The sequence below is a fragment of the Physeter macrocephalus genome, chromosome 5 (genome assembly GCF_002837175.3).
Source record: "Physeter macrocephalus isolate SW-GA chromosome 5, ASM283717v5, whole genome shotgun sequence".
Classification (NCBI taxonomy): domain Eukaryota; kingdom Metazoa; phylum Chordata; class Mammalia; order Artiodactyla; family Physeteridae; genus Physeter; species Physeter macrocephalus.
The window spans coordinates 25056252-25078996 of NC_041218.1; the positions used below are offsets into that span (position 1 = coordinate 25056252).

The 22745-nt window shown below is 37.8% G+C and overlaps 1 protein-coding gene and 1 pseudogene across 2 annotated transcripts in view; one reads left to right on the forward strand and one right to left on the reverse strand.

Annotated features, from left to right (window-relative positions):
- Positions 1–22745, forward strand: part of GRM8 (glutamate metabotropic receptor 8) — a 773539-nt gene that overhangs the window by 259511 nt on the left and 491283 nt on the right. The gene's annotated exons all lie outside the window — the stretch shown is intronic.
- On the reverse strand, positions 6267–6776 carry LOC102974948 (ATP synthase F(0) complex subunit C2, mitochondrial-like; annotated as a pseudogene).

A 22745-nucleotide genomic window follows, 5' to 3' on the forward strand; every position in this document is an offset into this window, starting at 1 on the left:
CTGGGAAAACTGGACAGCTATATGTAAAAGAATGAAATTAGAACATTCCCTAACAACATACACACACAAAAAAACTCAAAATGCATTAAAGACCTGAATGTAAGGCCAGACACTATAAAACTCTTAGAGGAAAACACTCCTCAACCTCCCTAATTATTAGAGAAATGCAAATCAAAACTACAGTGATGTATAACCTCACACCAGTCAGAATATGCATCATCAGAAAATCTACAAACAGCAAATGCTGGAGAGGGTGTGGAGAAAAGGGAACCCTCTTGCACTGTTGGTGGGGAATGTAAATTGATACAGCCACTGTGGAGAACACTATGGAGGTTCCTTAAAAAACTAAAAATAGAATTACCATATGACCCAATAATCCCACTACTGGGCATATACCCAGAGAAAACCATAATCCAAAAAGACACATGCACCCCAGTGTTCATTGCAGCACTATTTACGATAACCATCTAGAGACTGTCATACAGAGTGAAGTAAGTCAGAAAGAGAAAAACAAATATATTAATGCATATATGTTTAACCTAGAAAAATGTACAGATGTACCGGTTTGCAGGGTAGAAGTTGAGACACAGATGTAGAGAACAAACGTATGGACACGAAGTGGGGTAAGCCAAGGGGGGTGGGGTGGTGGTGTGATGAATTGGGCGATTGGGATTGACATGTATAAAATTGGTGACTAATAAGAACCTGCTGTATAAAAAAATCAGTAAAATAAAATTCAAAAATTCAAGAAAAAAAAAAGTTGGGGGTCACTGCAAGCCATTTCCGTCTATCCTTATGCTTGAGGAAGTAGTTTATTTTTCTGTGACGATAACCAGAACAAAAACATTTAAATCATAGTGATTATAGTACCACCTAATGTAATCACACATGAGTGTATTAATGCTAATTGTAGATGTCTTGACCTAAAAGATATAGAGTGAGAATTATTTTATAAAACATTGAATTCTCTACCACCCTAAATATTTAATTTTTTTTTTTTTTTTTTTGTGGTACACGGGCCTCTCACTGTTGTGGCCTCTCCCGTTGCGGAGCACAGGCTCCGGATGCTCAGGCTCAGCGGCCATGGCTCACGGGCCCAGCCGCTCCGCGGCATGTGGGATCTTCCCGGACCGGGGCACGAACCCGCGTCCCCTGCATCGGCAGGCGGACTCTCAACCAATGCGCCACCAGGGAGGCCCCATTTAATTTTTTTATATGCAGTTTTTTGGGAAAAAAGACACAACATTTACTTTAAAAACTTTCCTGTGTCTTTATATTTTAATATTAGTATGTACCTTTAACATTTGAGAGTAATATTAAAGTTCTGCTAATTACTTTACGTGGATTATTTCATATTTCTCACAATAATTCACAAAAATTCTCTAATGGCAATTACACTTATGTCCATTTCACAGATGAGAAACTGAACTTAGAGACGTTTAGTAGTTTTCCCAAAGTCACTGTTAATAAAAGGCAAAATCAGGATTTAAACCATAACTGTCTTAATCAATGTCTGAGTTGGAAGGCATGGCTGTAGCAGTGGCTTACACAAGCAAAAAGTCTTTTTCTCACATCGAGTGTTCTGAAAGAAGGAGATTACTTGCATTGGTTTGCGTGCATTGTTCAATAATGCTATTTTATCCTCGGTTTCACTGTTCCCAACAAGTTGGTGTTTCGTTTTCACATTTTTTTGCTCCGTGGTTGCAAAACGCACAATGCAGGCCCAGACATCATATGTCCAAGACAGGAAGAATGGGGAAGTGGCAGTGCCAGCCAGAATTCTGTCACATGGGCATCGCCGTCTGCAAGAGAAGCAGGGAAAGTAAGCAAAAGGTGACTGGGGCCCGGGAATTGCTCTTTGGTTGGCCAAAGAGTGCCTGACACAATAAATATTTCATAATGTCGTTGCTGTCAGGTTATAGTGGAATTTGATTATGTGTAAGTTTTTAAAGTGGTGATTAAAAGAGGGAGAGTGAAAGAGAATATTTCACTTCTCTTAGAAGTTTTCATTCAATTTTCCATCAGAGAGCTTTGGGATACTTTTCTCTGCCACCTCCTCACCCCATTTTTGCAGTACTCTATTATCTTTCCCCAACATGCCCCTGGAGTGGATACAGTCATGTGTATCCTATCAGGGTGTGAGGATGGCAAGAAAGAGGGACAGGAACCTGGACCCTGCTCTAGCTTATGGTTTAGTTGGGAGATAAGGTAAACATTCATTATAGTAGAAAGGGTACAGGACACCATGATGAGAGGTGCACATTTCATATTATAGTATTATCAACGTTATGAAAAGGAGATAAGCTTGAATAATCATGCACTGTTAAGAGAATTTAAGCTGGTAACCAAGAAGCAGAGTTATAATTTATTATTTTGTTAACTTCTAACTTAATAATTAGAGTACCCCCAAAGATAACAAAAAAGTAAAAAACCAAAACCCAAAATAAAACGGTATCAGGGATGAAAAGTTAAGAGAATTAAGGAAAACTCACTGAAATGAATAGCTGTTAGTAAAGTTACAGCTTGTCTTGGTTAATTAATCTAGTTAGTTTCAAATCATTTTGCTTTAAGAGCCTCAGTATGATCTCTGCATCTAGGTAGGGTTAATATTATAAGGGTAATGACCAAGTGACCATCTTAATGTCCGGTACCTCTGGAAATTTTAATTAATGGGATATAGTTTTATAGGCTTGAAAGAGGTTATGTGGGGTCATTTATTTAAAAAATCATATATCAGTGTCTGGTCTGTGCTGGGAAATACATCCAGCCCCAGAGCCACAGAAATCACAATTCTTATACTCAGGAGCTTGTGGTCCAGGGACCTGGTCTTCCAATGCCCATTCAGCTCTCTTATTTTATGGACCTACAGCCAACCCTATCTAATTGCCAAAGCCAATTTGACTATTTCAGTGAACTGAGTGATCAAATTAGGCAAAAGTGCAAAATGGACAGTTAATCAGAACAATCCAACAACATGTGTAAGCTGACACATACCTACATATGTTCCTGCCATTCAAGATAAAATGTAGATTTATTTATGTCAGTTAAAATTCTGCTTTCTTCCCATGAATACGAAGAACTCACTATCTACTGTTATTAAATTTGACAAAATATCTGGAAATTACTAACCCAATTTAAAAATATGGTTTTATTGGCAGAAAAATGATTCATATAAGTACACCCAATAGAGCGCCTAGCACTAATAGGTACATAATTAACAATTTGACGAGTGAATGTTGCTGGATGAAAGCAAATAAATCACCATTTCTCTGCAGAACTTTATTTTCTAAGAGTTAGTAGGACTCTTTAACAAATCCTTACACTTATAAAGAAATAGACATTTTAGAAAAGTTATGGTTTGTGTTGGTTAATAAGTCTAGTTAGGTTCAAATTATTGTGCCTTAAGAGCTTCTATAGCAATTTTCCTGGGAATGCTTAAAGTGATATGTGAAAGTCTTCTCCTGGTGTATCTAAATCCTTTGTTAAACTGACAAGTTGTTTTGATGTCCTTTGCACAAAATGACATGACGTCATTTCTTGTGCAGAGCAATGTGCTGGCTGGCAATTGTTTGCTTGCTGCGAGGTTTTGATGGAAGTGTTTTGTTATAGTAGCTTGGTATATATTCCTCGGCTTTCAGCTTGAAAAGCTCAGTGCCACTGGGCTGCCACTTCTTCAAATGAGGGACTCTAATGTCTTTCAATTCGAAGCCCCCAAATTTTGAGAGCTCTATGCCAAGAGGAAAGTGGACCATTCATTTACCTGTTTTTCTGCAGTATCATTTCCTTCAAATCCCAAGCCTATTTCCACACACTTGCTAATTTAAAAAATGGAATGGGTGTCTACTCCCATGGGTAGAGAAGAAATCTATTTATTACAGGTGTCAGAACTTGATCAGAAAGTTATTTAACTCTTTGGCTGCTGGATGATTTATAACGATGTTTTATCTGCACAGGTGCATGTTCGAGATGCACCTGTGAAAAGACGTACTCCCTGCCCTTAAAGAACTTGGCATTTAATATGCAGAAATCGTGTTAGGATCTGCTATAGGAGAAGGCACAGAGCTGGATGGTGCACAGCAAGAGGGCACCTGAGCCATTGTGGTGGGGAGCAGGGAGACCTTGGGTGCCTGTGTGGGAGCAGCCACAAAATGATTTCAGATATGAAAGCAAAAATGTTATATTTTTTTCACAAAATTAAAAGCTTTAATATTCTTAATATTGAAATTAGGTTCCAAATATGGAAATAATTTTGAAGATGGAGAGGCAGCCTAGCAGAGTGCTGAAGAGCTCAGACTCTGGAGCCAGATTTCTGGGTTTGCATTCTGAATTTACCATTTATTAGCTCTGTGGACTTGGGCAAGAGCCTTAACCTTTTTATGCTGCAGTTTCTCTGTCTGTAAAATGGGGATCATGATACTACCTAACTCATAAGGTTGTTAGGAGGATTAAATGGATTAACATATATAAAAGGCTTCGAACATAGCAAGTACTATATATGTTTGTTAAGTAAATATTGCCATAGAGATACAGAAGGGTTTAAGCACAATTATTTGCCTGTGACCTGTGATATAATGTATGTCTTCTGTACTCTTCCAAGTCAATGAAATTAATTCTGGTAGCCTGAAGCTCCTATAAAATGGTATTGAGAAGTGGGTTAAACATTGATAGGCTATGATCTCATCTAGTGAAATTGCTTATGCATATTAATGTATATTGTATTACATGTATGTATGTTAATAATTTTGAATATTTTTCAAGGGATCTTGAAAAATATAAAAGTAACAAATATAAAAGTCTACAGATGGACTTCTCTGGTGGTCCAGTGGTTAAGATTTCACCTTCCAATGCAGGGGTTGTGGGTTCGATCCCTGGTTGGGGAGCTAAGATCCCACATGCCTCACAGCCATAAAAAAAAAACCCCAAAAACCCAAAAAACATAAAACAGAAGCAATATTGTAATGAATTCAATAAAGACTTCAAAAGTGGTTTGCATAAAAAAAAAATTTAAAAAAAAGTCTACTGAGTTTCTCAGAGTCTAGTACATTTATAATAGAAACCAATTATGAAAAAAAAGGAAAAAATGTTGGACTTTAGTTACTTTAAGCATCAGTTAACCTGTATTAAAGACATAATACAACTGCAAGAATTAATTTAACTGCAATAAAATATGACAGAAAGATAAATTTCCTTTCCCTTGATTGCTAGAGCAAGTTATGATAATAATAAAAGAGACTTGAACTTTCTTTTATACATCTAATCTTCATGAAGAAGGACATAGATATTTTTGAAAAGGTAACTAGAACATTCTAATAAAGAATCTTTCATTAGTTCTGCTTCAATTACTAATAAACTCAAATTGCAGTCTTGTTCTTTGGACATGTAAAATACATAGAAGATAAACATTTAGTTTGAAATCACAGTAAAGTAATGAGTTTGCTCTTTTTATTTGTTATCCTCCTGGTCAGTGGTGAAATTATTAATCACTACTAGATCCTGTGTTTAAAGGCTGGGCTGATTTTAGTTTGTGGATGTTGAACCAAAAGTTGCCTGTAGAATGTCAGTCTGTAATTAATTCAAGCTACTGAGCTTTGGATCCTATGGAAAAAGACATAGTGTAGGCTTCAAATGGGTGTAAAGGATATGGGAAAGGTATACACAATTGGCTGAAATAGTTTGCTTGTGCTTCTTAAAACTCCCATTTATGTCAGTGAACTCAGTAAATTATCTCTAAAAGCTTTTTTTCTTCCTTCCCTCGTGTGTGTGTGTGTGTGTGTGTGTGTGTGTGTGCGCGCGCATGTGCTCTGTGGAAGAAGAGTTTGGTAGAAACTTGGGAGGAAGATAATTAGAAAAGTTTTAACTAGATAAAATGAGGAGACATATGCAGGTACATAATATGTCATAGGAGCCAGTGGTACAGCAGCCTGAAAAATCCAAAATCATTTTCAGAGACCAAATAGGTTATTTATAATATGTGTAAATGAAAAGGTCACTTTAATAATAGAGTTATTCAGTTTTAGCATTATCTTTTCAAAGCAATAAGTTCATGAAAAATTTGATTCTATAGATATTAGGGAGCCAAGGTGGGTTCATAGGTAGGGTAATGACAAGCTATAATTTTTCTTATTCAAACAGTATTTCTTTGTCTTCCCTCTGTCAAACCTTGAGTCAACCACTTTTCCTGGCCTGCTCGGGAAGATACAAGGAAAGGAACATACAGAGCAGATGAGATGTGGAAGAAAGAACGCTGGGAGACGGAGGTAGCTCTTTCACATGGCAAAGAGGATGAGAAAGGCCATCATCAGGCAAAAGACCTCCATGGTCTCCAAGAGGGCAAAGGCCAGAATGGCATTAAGAGCAGAGCTTTTGCTTCAGAGAAGGATTCCTGGCATAATCAATGATGAGGCTCCCAAACACAGTCCTAATCCTAGCCCCAGAGCCAGCCCCTCTGACCATGGCAACTCCAACCTCAATGAACTTGGCTGCTGTGTCAATGTTTCTTGAAATGGTGCCATTTTGGAAGCTGCTGCTAGGGATAAGTAAGGTCAGGGGGCATGGGGCTGCCAAGCTGCCGAGGCTCTCATCTGTCAGCATCACCTCAGAGAGTGGTTGGCTCAGCAGCTGAGAGGTGATCCTGACCAGTGAGGGGTTGGAGATGAAGTTGGGGCAAGCATATGTTTTCTGGGGGTGGGGTAGTGGCAAGAGCTGCTCCCAGGGCAGAGAAGACAGAGAGGGGCAATGACAGACTTTTTTAAGATTAACCGTGATTTAGTGTACATGATCAATTGCAAGGAAGAGAAATTGAGACGTTAAACCTTTGGGGGAGGTTGTTTTAGTAATCCAGGTATGAGTAGTGACAGCCTAGATGGTATAGCCCACTGGGAATAGAATAAAGATTTTAGTTCAAGAGACAGTCTGAAGATCTAATGACAGGGTGAAGAAGCTGGGGGTGGAGGTCTTCCAGGAGGGAATGTCTAGTAGTTTGCTGTACTATTTGGGAATAGAAATAGTTAAAACTAGCCACACCTAAAAATGTGACCACTGAAACTATAAAGCCTGGAGAACCCTTGAGGATGGAATAAAGCATACAGAATTAACTGTGGGTAGACAGTTAAATGAGAAAAAGGCGGAAAAAATAGTAAAATAGTAAACAGTACTGTGGAAAATGGTTATTTTGATAATTTAAAATAATTAGTTTCAAGTATTTTTGTAATGGTATCTTTCTTTATGAAAAAAATCTTGATTCATGATGGGAACACAACAAGCTCTTTTTCCTCACGAAGGGACAAAGTTAAATAAAGCTTTGAAATCAGAAGTCTTAATATGAAAAAAAAAAAGCTGTCAGTAGAAATTCTAAAGAAAAAAGAAGAAATAAAAAAACAGTAGATTCAAGGAATCCTAAAACCATCAGTGTTTGCCATCTGAAGACTGTCTAGGGAAAGCAGGCTGGCAACTGTAGGGAGGGCACACTTAAATGAAACAAAAATACCTTGTTGCCATGAGGCTGAAAGGGAGATACACTAGCATTAAAATTCAAAACTTAGGGAGTTCACTGGCGGTCCAGTGGTTAAGACTCCGTGCTTCCACTGCAGGGGGTGCGGGTTCGATCCCTGATTGGGGAACCATAATAAGATCCAACATGCTGCGCGGGGCGTGGCCAAAAAAAAAAAAGAAAGAAAAAAATTGTAACTTAAATAATCTTTTCCATTAGCTGTTTACCTGTTATTGTTGGTTTTTCCACTAGAATGACAGCTCCATGAGAGCAGGTACATATCTGTTTTGTTCATGGTGATATATCCAGCAGCTAGAAAAGAAATTGATAAATATGTGTTGAATGAAGAAACGAGTAAACAGTTTCACACTCTGACCTTTAGCGGGAGATGGGTCTGCCCAACTCCAAGAAAAAGGTTGGCCAAAGTCCAGAACAAAATGGCATCCTAGAGCAGCGGTATCCAATGGAGCATGATGAAAATGCTTCATACATTAGTCACTGGCCACATGTGGCTATTCAGCACTTGAAATGTGGCTGGTACACCAAGGAACTGAATTTTAACTTTAATTTTAATTTACTTAAATTTAAATAGCCCTATGTGGCTAGTGGCTGTTTTGGACAACACAGGTGTATAGAAAGACTTCACTCATTAGGAAAACCTGCCTCCTCTGGGCAGATGTAATCTGTGTGAGAGCAGTGGCTTTGTCAGGAACTAGAATCAGACTGGGACTTGTGAAGGAATCAAGGATCAGCTTCTAGGGCTGTTTTTAAAAATTAATCTCTAGCCCAAGGGACAGAAAGAGTCTGCCAAACTCACATGAGGTCCCAAGTGACCATGAGGTCACTTCACCGGGAAAGGAGACCAGAGTGGTATTTGGGGCCAAAGCCCTCAGCGGTAATAAAGTTGTGTTTACTCTGAGTGTCTTTATGAACATGTCTGTTAGGAAATTCACCATCCCTGGGAGATATCTCTGTAGATGACTAGAATGAATTCAAGATTTAGGGATTTTGGTCACTTTCTTTGTAACACGATCAACAATAATTGCATTCAACCATTAAAACATGGACTAGGCATATATGATAAACTCATAACAAGCACTGAAACACCCAGGAACTCACAGTATGGAAAAGCACCATCTTTGAATATGAAAGTATAGCAGAGAGTAAAAAGTACTTATATATGTAAAAATATTTATTAAATTAGAGAAACATTTGTCATACTTATACTTATCTAATTTATATTGGATTTCGGGTTGATCTACTGTGGTTTTTGTTTTAGCAGATCTACCTGCTCAGTTGTACTTGCTTGGGCAAATATTAGAATTATTCTGATTTCCTTGAGCTTCTGTGGCTGGGCCATGGGAGGAGGAGGGAGTTGTCCAGGAGTGTGTTAAACTGGCCTTGTATTCAGAATTCACCCAGTAATAATACATATCAGTATCATGTATTGAACTGTGTGTAGGAGCAGATGTTTGGCATGTTACAGACTGCTTTGGGGGAATAGTCTCTATTGAATAAAGGAAAGAACACTTCACATCCATTCATGTAATTTATGAAAGTGAATAGGGATTTCACACAAAGAAAGAATGCTGGATGGACTATTATATTTAGCAAGATAAAGCATGCTGTGTGCAAATTCCCAGAGTCAGCCGGTATAGAAGAGTACAAAGAGATATTAATACATTCCTGGGGAAGGAGATTAGTTCTCTAGAGAGCAAACACGCGGTTCTCTTAGGATTTCCTGAAGGCTTGGTTCCCGCCTCCAGGCTAACCATTTGTTTTCATTGTTTTTATTAGAGAAAATCTTTTGCAAGAACTTAATTTGCACCACAAGAAAATGTTTGAATATTGGAATATTGGGGTTGGAAGGGACTTTCAGAGATTATCTAGTCCTATCATCTATCTGATGCTTGAATTAATTTTGCAAAAGCTCTGCCAAGGATCTTCCAGTCAGGGCTCCAGTACATCCTGGAGAGAGTGGCCAGTAGCTCCATCCTTGGAGAACTTTGACACTGAGATATTAGTACAGAATCTAATTCTGCTGCTTTGTGCCTTCCATTCATTATCTTATTTGTAACTATTGGGTCCAAACAACAACACCTCCAATTTTTTTCCCATGAAAGTCCTTAGGATATTTGAACATGATTATCAGGTCTCCAAGGCTAAAGATGCCTGATTCCTTCAAGAATTCCTTGAATGGTGCTGATTTGACACCATCTTGGATCACTCCTGAGTGTACCCAGTTTGTCCGTCCGTACTTATACTACAGTACATCTAGGATGGTCTGGGCTGCACAGAGACAAATGGAGTTTTTCTTCTTTTCTTAGATTCTCTCTTCTCCCTCTTTTCCTCCTCTCCTTTCTCCTTCCCTCCTCTTCCCTTCTTTCTTCATCCCTCCTATTATTCTATAATATACGTAGTCATTCATTCAACAAACGTTCTGTTTACTGTTGATTCATATTAACCTTTCTATAGACTAAAATCTCTAAGCCTTAGCTGCATGGATTGTTTCTAAGCCATTGCTACTGTCCAGTCTGTACAAAACAATTGTCCTTTTGGACTTAATCACCTCATTTTACATTTATGTCTATTACTTTTCATCTCATTGGATTTAGCCCTTGTTTCTAACATGTCAGCTTCCTTCGTGATCCTGCTTCAGTCATCCAACATGGTCACTGGCCGGTCTACAAATGTTATGATGTCCTCTCTAGTCTCATCCACACATTGACGAGAATGTAAAATGTTGAAGCAAATGGAACCCAGGAAAGAATCCTTCTATGATGTTGGAAACCTAGAACCAGATGGATGTTACTCTATTAATTAACACCCTCTGGGTATAGCTGTTGAAGGTGTTACTAATCTGCCCTAATATTCATGCACTCAGCTTCTCCTTACTCCATTTTGTCCACAAGGATAAGTTGAAAGAGCTTCTAAAGGTCTCTCTGAAGGTGATGTGTGCTTGGTCTCTACATTTTCTATAATCCCAAGACTTACACCAAAGAAGGAAGGGACATTTGTCTGTTATTCTTTCCTCCTGAAATTGTTGTGTCATCCTCTCTTTAGCACATTTCTTCTTAGGCAAGCAAAACCTTTTGATTCCCTAACAGACATACCAGACCGAGAGAAGGATATTGGAAAAAGTTGAACATTCAGATAATTATTAGAAATGGCAAGGCATTTTATGGGAGTGCAAAACATAAGATCAAAATGCTTTAACTGTCAAGTGAGATCCACTACTTTCTAATCAGCAAAGGACTTGAACTAATTGATGTTTTTGTTAAAACAAATCAGAATCTTCGAAACTCTGCTAATGCTTATTTCTTAAGATTTTTCTTACGTCTTCCAAAGAACTGAAAATACTTAAAATCATCATATACACTGATATCATGAAACTTTAGGAAGTTTATGCATGTTTTGGTCAAAATAGATAAAGTACACAAAGAATTCTTTAATAAAGATAAACCCTTGTGGAAAGGTGTATGCAAATGAGTGAGTTGGATGTTACAGTGGTAGATGGGATCGAAGAATTACAAGACCAGTCTTTGTCTTTTTCTTTGGAAAACAGGGGTGGGGTTGCATTCATTGTGCAACCAAACCATGAAAGACAGAATCAATTGAACAAATACTGTCCTCTATATTTATAGTAAAACAGGAATGAATTTTCTATAAAGATATTGCTACTTCCTCCTCACTTAAGTTGACAGATATTCTCTATGACCAGTGTGACTGTGTCTAAGATGTCCTTATTCAGGTGACTGTTTTATATTAAATTACATTCTACATGTGCAGTCATTTAAATTATGTAGACATTTTTGTAGAGTTTCATGATATCTTGTATTTCCTGTTCTGTAATTAGAAACATGAAAAATTTTCAACATCACAGTTTTAAAAACATCATTTTTGTAAACCTTTAATATATAACAATAGAAAGGAGTTTAATATGAGCCAGGACCAAAAGAGGTTTCCAAGGTACAAAAAAAATTTGGGGGAAGTATAGATTTCATTGGTAGTTTGTGTTTGTGTTTGTCTGTGTGTGTGTGCGCGCGTGCGTATGCGTATGTTCCTAATACAGTGAGAAAATGAGAAAATCATCTATACTAGTGTATTTTAAAATTTTAATTATCATTGCTATAGTTTGTCACTATTTGGACCTTCAAAAAATGTTCTTGATACTCTCTGACTTACATCTTATGTTTGTTTGTCCATCTGCATTGACTATTTGTTATCAATTCCATCCATTAAAGGAACAACTGGGTAGTGACAAGATAGGAAAGAGTTCAAATGAAATTTTCATTGCTGGAAAATTGCAAATGCAGCTATGATTTTATTTCAACATTTCATTGGAGATTTACATTCTTAGAATTTTCAGAAGCTAAATTGAATATTATTTTATTTTCTCGTTACAATTAACTCATGTGCACGGAGACTACCAGAGACCGTTTATTGAAGTTATTAGATATCTTGAGCTCCCAAATAAAAATGTCAGAAGATACTGCACTGTTCTATGTTGCATTACAGACAGATGCACTTCCTGTGGGTGAGAGCATTAGTATTAAAGTTGAGGGAAGTTATGTGCTACTCCTGCCTTCACACAAAATTCCTAGAGTGAAGGGAAATTGCAATTACCTATTGATAAAACAACTCTACAAAATCAGGGGTTTTTTTGCAACACTTTACAGACTACAGTTTAAAAATCAAGATGGAAAACAAAACTTTACTACGGCAAGTGCCAGTAATGTGACTTCCACCACCCTCCCTTCGCCCCCAAATATAAATCATGTTTTCGCCCTTAAAAGTCTCCCCAAGTACTCCTCAAATCTCAGGATTGGAATTCGTGTTTATGAAGGAAAAACTCTCTTGGCCTGACAACTTCCTGATCTGATTGGCTCTATCAATGGACTTATTTGTTCTCATTATGTGGGGAAGTGCTATCCAATGGGAGAAGTTTAGAGGGCGCATGCTATCAAACCAAGAGGAGATATTTTTGTTTCATTAGCAGCCTAGGGAATTGTGTGGTGGATTATGATATTAGGCTGTGTTATAGTTCTAAGGATGGGACTTCCAACCTGTGGGCTCTCAGTTTCAAGGCATCTGAACTTTGAGTCCCCCTTGCAGCTGCCACACTGACTAGGTTCGTGTTTTTTAACCAGAATGGCACATCACAGTAATCTGTGAAGCAAGCCCCGATTCACATCTGTACCTACTGTATTTTATCAATTCCAAGATGCACATTTTTTCACGTTTGCTCATTTCTGAAATCTGGTTGCTCTCACTTTTCATTAGTTTAGTCATGGTATAATTGCAGAATTTTCCTTCTTAGTGGTACCTAAAACAATGGTGCATCTTCTAATCAACGGCATCTTAGTAGTTAATGAAATATGGACTATATCAGAGTCTTTGAGGGGGCAGGTATTGCATTAATTTTACAAAAGCTCTCCAGATGAGTCTGATGCACACTGCTGACTCTGAACACACGGTACCAGCTTTGGCCTGTTTCTCCAATTAACAATAATAATAAACTGATCACTGCCATGCATTGAGTTTTCCCCTGCCAGGCCCTGGGCTAAGCACAGTCCATATTTTCATCTCCTTTTATTCCCACAACAAACCTACTGGATAAGTATTATTGTCCCCACTAAATGGATTAAGAAACCGAGGCTTAGAGATGAAGTCACCTGCCCAAGGACATAAAGAGTAGAAGAGCAGGATATGAGCCCAGGTGGGCTGACTCCAAAGCTCTAACCATGACATTATATAGCAGTGGTTCCTAAAGTGTGGTCTGCAGTCCAGCAGCATTGGCATCCCCTAGGGACATATTAGAAATGCAAATTTTAGGGCCCTACCCCAGATGCAAAGAAACTCCGAAAGCAGGGCTCAGAAATGTGTTTTAAAAAGCCCTGCAGGTTATTCTGAGGCAGCCTAAAGTTTGAGAAACACTGTTATATAGCATAGGAGTCTCCTACAATAGGACTAGGAGCCATTGCTAGTAAAGACAGGACCTAATAAAGTTTATTAGCTAGCTGGCTGGCTCATATTTTAATCCTAAAATAATGCCATATTTGCAAGGTTGACTAAGCTTTTAGTTGCTTAATAACAAATAAAATTGCATTTGCTCAAATGTGCTTTAATTATAGTTCCCAGTAGGCAGAACTATGGTAACAAAATATACTAGGCTCTAATGCTTTTTGCATAATGAGCCTAGTCAAAGCGTTTAACATGAATGGATTACAATTCCCCATATTAGATGGGAAAACTCTAGAAGGACCACATACCTTTCTTGGGTCTGACCTCCTCTTGTTCTCAAATCTTAGTCTAATCCTATTACTTCCTTTCTTCAGAACTACAGAATACAGTATCTTTGTTCCTGAGAGGAAAGAACGAACTGACAAGATCCCTCTGTGTATTATCCTGGGTTGATAGATTGGTTAAATCTAGCATTTGTAATGCAGTCAGAAATAAACAGTTTCTGAACAAAAGCTGACTAAAAAATTTAGCTGCAAAACAAAGAACTTGCTTGCTTTAGTGAAAAAAATTGATTGACATTAAGGTATTAAGCATTCCAAAAGGATAAATAAATTTGATTCCAAGGAAAAAAGGCAGTTTAAAAAATAATATACCAAAGAGACAAAGTGCAGAGATGCCTGGTGAATATGTTTATGTCTACCCAACATCAGTACAGCTATTTGAAAAGCACAACATTCAGATTGTAATGTTTTTGCTCTGCGTGCTGCAAAATAAGCAATTTGATTGTTCTTTTCCCACTAAATTGATTGGTTTTTGAATGCATTATTTGACCCACAGTACAGTATTATCCGTGGCATTTGCCAGATGACTGAACTAAGTAGATGTCTTATTGTTTTTTTCTAATAGGCATGTATGGGGATGAAGATAGTGATAATTGGAAAAGAGGAAAGCATAGCGTTTGGAACTTGGCAGTGGAGATTTTAGAAGCATGAGTGGTCTTCAGCTGAGAAGACCTGGTGTTTGGCTGCAGTGACCTGCAGGCTCTGTCTCTGCCTGCATAGGCTTGTACACACTTATTAGCACAGATTAGTGCCCTATAAATAAGGCAAAAGTGTCCAGGGTCTTGTTCCAAATCCTGAAATGCCCCCTTTTTGGTATCTGTTTGCTTGGCCTTGCAATAGCAGTCAGCCAATCTAAGCAATTTGTCACTCTTATAACAAGAATGCAAAGGAAGACCCAAAAGTGGTAAATGTGTTTGGAAGTCATCGTAGCTAAAACCTGATGGAGTTAGAGGATTGATTAGACTATGACTGACACAGACATGCTTTATTGACCATGATTTAATGGCTTCACAATTTTCTTTTCATTTCTGGAGCATTTACACACTTCTGAGTTGCCTAATAGATAAATCTTAGACCATGGCATTATACTATGATGATGGCACAGTGGTAAACACATATATTACATCTAATGGATATTAAAGTGGTAGTTTCTCCATGACCAATATGTGTCTATAAGACATTTCATAAGCTGAAGTCATAAAACACATTTACTTCTGTATATGTATCCTGTGCATTTATAGGTGTACATTTAACTGTGCATGAATATTTATATTTTCACACACATGAAATGGGATTTATTGTAAGTGCTGAATATGGAAGTTTAAAGTCATGGAAGCTTAAGGCAGATTCCTCAAGACCTACTTTTGCTTGATTATGATTTATTAGTTTAAACTTAACCAGTTGTATATTAATAGTACTCTTCTCTTTGAAGAAAAGACTATTATCTCAAAGCTTTTTAGGACAATATATGAATTTTGGACCTATTTAAGATTTGACAAATTGAATTAAAGAAATAGTATATGAAATATTGTAAGTTTCAAAATGTGAAGGCTGCTCTCTGTTTTATGTAATTGAACATTTTACGATGCTTTCAGGCATTTTTAGAGACATATTTGTATTTGGGGGCAAAAGGGAGAGGACAGGCTAAAGAAAGATGAAAATGAAGAAGCAAGGCCCGTGTAATGCATCTGAAATTGCTGTATGTTTTTTTCCCAAGGAGGGTGGATTTAAGAGGTTCATAGATAACCTTAGCTTGTGGAATTCTTATTCTGGCACAGGTCACTGTTATCCACTGAATTTGCAGAATTATGTGGGTTATTTTTTCACATATATATGAAATAAATATATGTGAATAAATGAAGCAATGCCAATAACTACCAGAAACTCATCTCACCATGGTCCCAACGTAAGATGGTCCAGGCTTTCTGTGTCTCAGGATAAGGTGAGTCCAACAGCAGATGTAGTGTGAGGGAGTCTTATGGAGTAGGGCTCTGTAAGTTTTTTCTGCCCTGGGGAGATTGGGGTGGTAGGGTTGGGTCCTAGGAGGGACATTAAAACATTACAGTGCAAAGCCAACAGCCCCAGTCTGAACAATGGGTGTTTCCCCCTGTCCCCACCCTTGTCCCTGCCCCATGACTCTTGTCCTTCAGAGCAGACCAGAGTCACACTTGTTTGTTGCTCTCAAAGGTAATTCTATTTCTCATTGACTTATTTTTTTCTGAAGGTCTAGGGAGAGCCTTGGGCAGCGTAATATTATTTCTATTTGTCCAATTAGCTTTGTTTTACTTAGGAAGACAAGTTTACTAAATCAATACTATTCTGGCTGGGTCATACTGACCAGTACAATAGTATCTCCAATTATTTCGCTATTAGAACAAAACACTTTCACTCCCTAAACCCTCAGTGTAGAAATCGTGATATATGTTTCTCTCTTTCAAGGGGAGGTAATAATATTATTTGTAGGAAAACTTTCAGGGCACAAGCTGACACCTTCTGTTGGTTTCTTTTCCTTTTAAGGTGACATAATCACAAACAACTTTAAGAAATCTCTGTACTTCCTTACTTGGTGCATAAATCTTTTCTATTATTCTTTTTTTAAAATTTTATTTATTTATTTACTTATAAATTTTTATTGGAGTATAGTTGATTTAAAATGTTGTGTTAGTTTCTGCTGTACAGCAAAGTGAATCAGTTATACATATACATATATCCACACTTTTTTAGATTCTTTTCCCATATAGATCATTACAGAGTATTGAGTAGAGTTCCCTGCTATACAGAAAGTCCTTATTAGTTATCTATTTTATAGATAGTAATGTATATAAAAGTTGAGGCTAAAGATGATGAGTATTTTGGCGCTTGCTTTGGTTCCACGAGGTGCCATTTTCTCTGTTTTAATCTAACTTGAGCAATATTTTTGAGCACTGAGTGCCACACATAGTGCTGGTGGCTGGAGATAGGAAACTGAAAAGACATGAAATGCCCTCAAGCAGCTCACAATCTTTCAAGAAAAAAAATCACTCAGTTTTGTGCTTACTTGTTGATATACATAAGTGTAATGCGAAGCTTGTCCACAGCATGTCAGATGACACAGAGGGAGGGGTCATGCAGGTATAGTCAGGGAGGGCTTCAGGAAGGAGAAACATTCTGAGCTCATTTTTGAGCAAATAAAGAAATAAGAATATATTAGTCAGAAAAAGAAAAAAAACTTAAAGTAGGGTGCAGGAGGCATATTTTTATTTTGCAACCACAGTAGAATATACTGTAGAAAACCTCTTCAAAAATTTATCCTAATTCGACAGTGGAAGGACAGATTCAAGAACATTTGTATTCATATCACAAAAAGACTTATACAATTGGAATAAATCTGAAATACTATGCTTTTCTTTAAAAATAGAGTTGAATAACTTTGATGTTTTAATACAGCACAGTAAACTAATTTAGATTCAGAGAGCTTCACTTGTGAACATGTCAGTTTTTTAAAATTGTTTAGACAATGTATTGAGAATTTTAAATAATCTGTTAAAATCTTCTATTTCTTAGCAAACCTTTTTTTTTTTTTTCTCCCCAGATGTAGGGCAAAAGTAATTCTGCCCCAACGTCTATCAGAAATTATAAAATCTGAATTAGTTAGGTTCTGATGAAAGAGGCTTTTATGCCTTTCGGAAACTTCCTTATCGCCCTGTTCAAAAAATACCCTCCACTCCTAATGTGATGACATTTACCAATCTCTACCAGCCAACACACAAGGAACAGCCTTTCATCACGCATTATTGCTCACTCTCTCTCTACTATCCTGTTGTATATTTTGTTTTACATTTTTCTTTGCGTGGTTATCACAGCATGGGGAATATTTGTTGTAATGTGTGTGTGTGTGTCTCTCACACAAGTTATAAGTTTTTTTTTTTTTTGCGGTACGTGGGCCTCTCACTGTTATGGCCTCTCCCGTTGCGGAGCACAGGCGCCGGACGCGCAGGCTCAGCGGCCATGGCCCACGGGCCCAGCCGCTCCGCGGCACGTGGGATCTTCCCGGACCGGGGCACGAACCCGTGTCCCCTGCATCGGCAGGCAGAGTCTCAACCACTGCGCCACCAGGGAAGCCCAAGTTATAAGCTTTTTGATGTCACTCACCATCGCACCCCGACATTTAAATGAACAAAATGACAAAGTTCATGTTCAGCCTCCTCCATACTGTTTTTGACAAGTGCTTGTCAACTTTGGCTGCTCATTGCAATCGCCTGGGAGCTTTAAAAAATATTGATGTTTGGGTCTTACTCCCAGAGATTCTGAGTTAATTGGTTTGGGGAGTGGCCTAAGAATCAAAATTTATAGACCCTCCCCAGGTGAGCAGTGAGGCCGAAAACCACTGATCTGGACCCATGCTGCCCAGTGCAGCAGCCACTGGCCACACGCGGCACCAAAGCACTTGAAATGTGCTAGTCTGAACTGAGTGTAAGTGTAAATATATACACCAGATTCTGAAGACTTAATACAAAATAATGTAAAGCATATCTCAATAGTTTTTATATGATTACTTATTGAACTGATAATATTTCAGATATGCTGGGTTAAATAAAATTCATGTACTTTATATTAACACTTTAAGTAATGTTATATTAGAAATTAATCTCACTTGTTTCTTTTTGCCTTTTTAAATGTGGCTACTAGAAAATTTAAAATTACATATGTGACTTGCATTGTATTTCTATTGAGCAGCACTGATCTAGATGATGTCTCTACATGGAAGGGACAGAGATGCTTAATTAGCAAAATACATGCTTAATAAGTGCCTTCTGGCAAACTAATTGGTAGTGTTCATGTTTTGGACCATATTTGGTACAAATAATTCCTCTTCATAACAATCTATATTTAAAATAATGCAGATTCAATTAATATTCATTAATTGCGTGAGTTGTAGAAATAACTGTACTAAGAAAGCAGTAATGCGCATGTTATAAATGGAAATAACTGGTGAATCAATCAATGGTGTCAGGTATGTAACAATGAAATAGCACTATTGAAAATGAAATAGTCCTTTGAAACTGGTTAGAATAAGGGGGAATTGAGAATACAGAGTGTTATTTTTGTCATTACCATTGTACTCTAAGCCAAGAAAAAATATTCTTAAACTGGAGTCTATCTGGTCTTAACACAAAAACCAAAACCCAAACCAAACCCTGAGTGAGTTATTTGGTTTGCATGCAGAAGAGATGAATAAGTTATTCGTATAGACATATGTGTTTATTTACGTATGTTTACAAAGGTTGGAAAGTGATATATTGAAAGAGAAGCCAAGGTCAAAGATGTCTAAGGTTTTCATGAATGGAGAAATGACTCATAGGATTGAAATCATTAGACAACATAACCACCTTGAGTACTGAGCATGAAGCTCAGTTTGTGGGACGTGTACACAGGAACAATTTGACGTGTAGGGCAAACCACTGGGCACGGCAAATATGTGGACGGTAGGAGTAAAACACTTACTGTAGGCTTAGTTGATTGGGTTATCGTGGTGGGCAACATTTGCTGTAACCACAGGTATTCAAAGAAGACGACGTTAAGTGTTTTGAGCAAGCTCTCATTGAAGGGGATTCGTTAAAATTGGAAATTGCTAACTGTGAGTTATTAAGAGACACAGTGTCCAAAAATCAATTAAGGTACGTTATATGCTATTCCATTACCAGCATTCATTTCAACATAAACTACTGTAAGTTCTACTCACAGTAGTACAAATCAAAAGTTTAGGCTGCTTTCACTTATACTACAGTGTTCGTCTTTCGTTGGAATAAAATGAAATATTTCTTTTTGTTTTGGTTTCCGATAAGCTTGAAAGGAAACAAATTAGTATTCAACAAATACCTGGTACTGTAATCTTATTTTTGCTTTGCTTCTCACACCTTGACCTTATGAAGCAGCATGAGGCCGTTTTGAAAGCTGGGCTTTGGCATCTGGGCAGACCTGTTTGCACATTGTCTCTCATCACTTGCTGTTTGACCTTGGCCAAGTCACTTAACCTACACAAGCCTCAATTTGCCAGACCCTGATACCTGCCTTGCAAGGCCATTTAGGGGAGGAAATGTAACATCCATTACCAAGCATATGGTAAGTCTTTATAAATATTGTTATTCTTCTTATTATACGGTTGAAAAGCCTTCTGAGCAGGACGGATAGTTTTTGTGTAATCAAAAATGATGGTGGAAACTAGTATTTTATATGTGAACTGTGTTATGACTACTTCTAGCCCACAGAGTTTGGAAAGGGGAGAGAGGGGGTACAGAGGAGAAGGATTGGGGAAGGGAGAGAGTGGGTACATGGTATCAGCAAGAAAGCTTCCCTATTTATAGTTGGGGCCATTGGCGAGTTAAATTCCTCTACAGTGGATGTGGAGGAATCTTTAAAACAAGAACAGGTGAGTGAGGAGCTATAGTAGAGCTGGGTGATCCTCCTCTGATGCGGAAGCAGAGCTCAGCTGTGCTTGACTAGCAGATGTCCAAGCAAAAAGGACGTGTACAAGGAAGTACAAGTTGGGGGACAGTGCTTTCCTTCAGGCTCCTGGACTCTCTTAATGTAGTTCCTGATAGATAGTTTGTGATCAGAATATTCCAAAGCATCTATCTTGGGGTTTGCAGAGTCTGAGACGTGTCAGAAAGCACCCACTGTGTGATGTTCACGGGCAGGGGCAGAGCCAGCACCAGCCTGCTTAACCAGAGTCCAGCACACAGTAGGGAGGCCATGGTGTTGGTAGGATCTGAATGAATGCACACATCCTGCACTTTACAGCCCCCATGAGTATCTGCATTGTGAACAATTCAACCTAAGTTCTAGACAAATTAGAATCTTGTTATATTCTCCTATATGTGGTGACGGTATAAGAGGGGAAAAGAGAATGGGAATCAATGATAAATTAAGCAAAGGGCATTAACTTCCAAAAGACAAGCGCTTTAAATGCCTCTCAAAATTTTGCATTTGCTTGTTTTACAAAATGCTTTGTTCAATGAAACGCAGTAGGTGAGGAGTTTCACACTTAGCGATTCTTTCTCCAAAGCCTATTTGGAACGAACCAGAACATCTTTCACTTTTGTCCCCTAAGCTTAACCCTTTTACATAGAGAAAGGATTTCTGTTATCTTCATTTAGAGTTAGACTTAGATAACTAAGATCAATTGAAATTTGAGAGCGATATACTTTGTCCTTTAGCTACGATAATATGGTAAGAACTGTCTTTATGAAAATGAAGAAAGAGAATTGTTTGATGTGTGAATATTTGCAAGAGAAGAACTGACTCCAGTTCTAGGCATCACATTTTTTATATGTCAGTCATCCATAATGATGAAGGAGGTATCTCCTGGAGGTGGGAATGTTGTTTACTGAATTTTAAGTATTGCTAAACCAGTTTTGTGGGGGGTGGATCTGGAATATCCCTCAATGCATACAGAAAGTGCAAGTAACAGGAAAAAAACAAAATTAAATGGCACCGTTTTCAACGTAGGAATAGTTTGGGTTTTAACATTTATTTGCTTGGAAGTGACATAGTCCAGTGCCATTCCTGTATTTCAATTCAATTCAATTCCTTTTTTAAGATATGTATCTGAGAAATATCATGCACAAATAATTTTTCTAGGTTTAGAACACAGCCAAATCTAGGTCTCAGTCTAAGGCTCCAATATTTCCTTGAGTCTACCCAAAATCTATTAAGATGATTTCCTCGACTTCTCCCCCGATAGTCATCTTCTCTTAATGTATAACTTCACAAACTAAAAATATTTCATTTTCAATTGTAAGCAAACCTTCTAAGAACAGTGTTGTCTTTGGGCCAGAGTAATGTTATTAATTAGTTTATTAATTTTCATTCTTGTTCTAATAAAATACTGTCTCTTTTGGGATAACTAAAGCTACGTTTTCTGTTTTCTACATTTCTTCAAAAGCCAAGACATCTCAATTATTTTTAGGGGGAGTATTTTCCATTTACTTATTTTTTTGCTTGACTCTTTGAAGAAGGCAGAAGAGCATAGCATTGTATTATTAGTAGAATTGTCTTCATTTGTAAAGACTTCTGCTAACTGTGACATCATCTGACTCTGTTTTGATAACAAAGATGATGCATCTTTGCAGCAGATTTTGTTTCCCCCTCACTACCAGTTGCCAGGATCTTGTCAGAATAGAAAAATTGGAAGAGTGATTGGTGTTCTTTTCTTATTCATTGATTTACTTGGGTTTCTGGCTGACTGATGTTTGTGGAGCTTCGGATACCATGGATTGCGTCTGTGAGAAGAAAAAATAAAGAGCTCAGTAATAAAAATAATGAGCACTACCGTTTGTTAAATGCTTGTAATTTGCTAGTCACTGTGGTAAGTACTTTATACATATTCTCTCTTTTAATCTTCTCAACAACTGGATATTAAGGATGAGGAAGCTGAGTGTAGAGAATATTTAATTTATTCAATGTCATTCAGCTACGTGATGAAGCTGATTGCAACCTAGTTTTATATGACTTAAGAACTCAGACCAGATGGCTTCTGATAAAATTATGATTTATGATCGAGTTAACTTTAAGATATTTGAGCCAGGCACTTCACTGGGCACCATGAAAGATGCAAAGACCACAAGAAGTTTAGAGTTCTTTAGAGGAAAAAGACATGGACTGATAATGATTGTAAGCAAGTGAACTTTAGGATTTTCCATTGTGCTAGAAATTTTTCAACACCAGAAAGTGTACCCTTTCCCCAAAGTGTTCCTCCAAAATTTGGGTCCCATGTCCATTGGTTCCATTGGAATATAACGAAGACAAAGTTTCTATAACTTTCACCCAATCCCAGGACAATGTTGTCATCTCTCAAATAAGGAATCAAAACTAGTCTTTAGGGCTTCCCTGGTGGCGCAGTGGTTGAGAGCCCGCCTGCCGATGCAGGGGACACGGGTTCGTGCCCCGGGCCGGGAAGATCCCAGATCCCA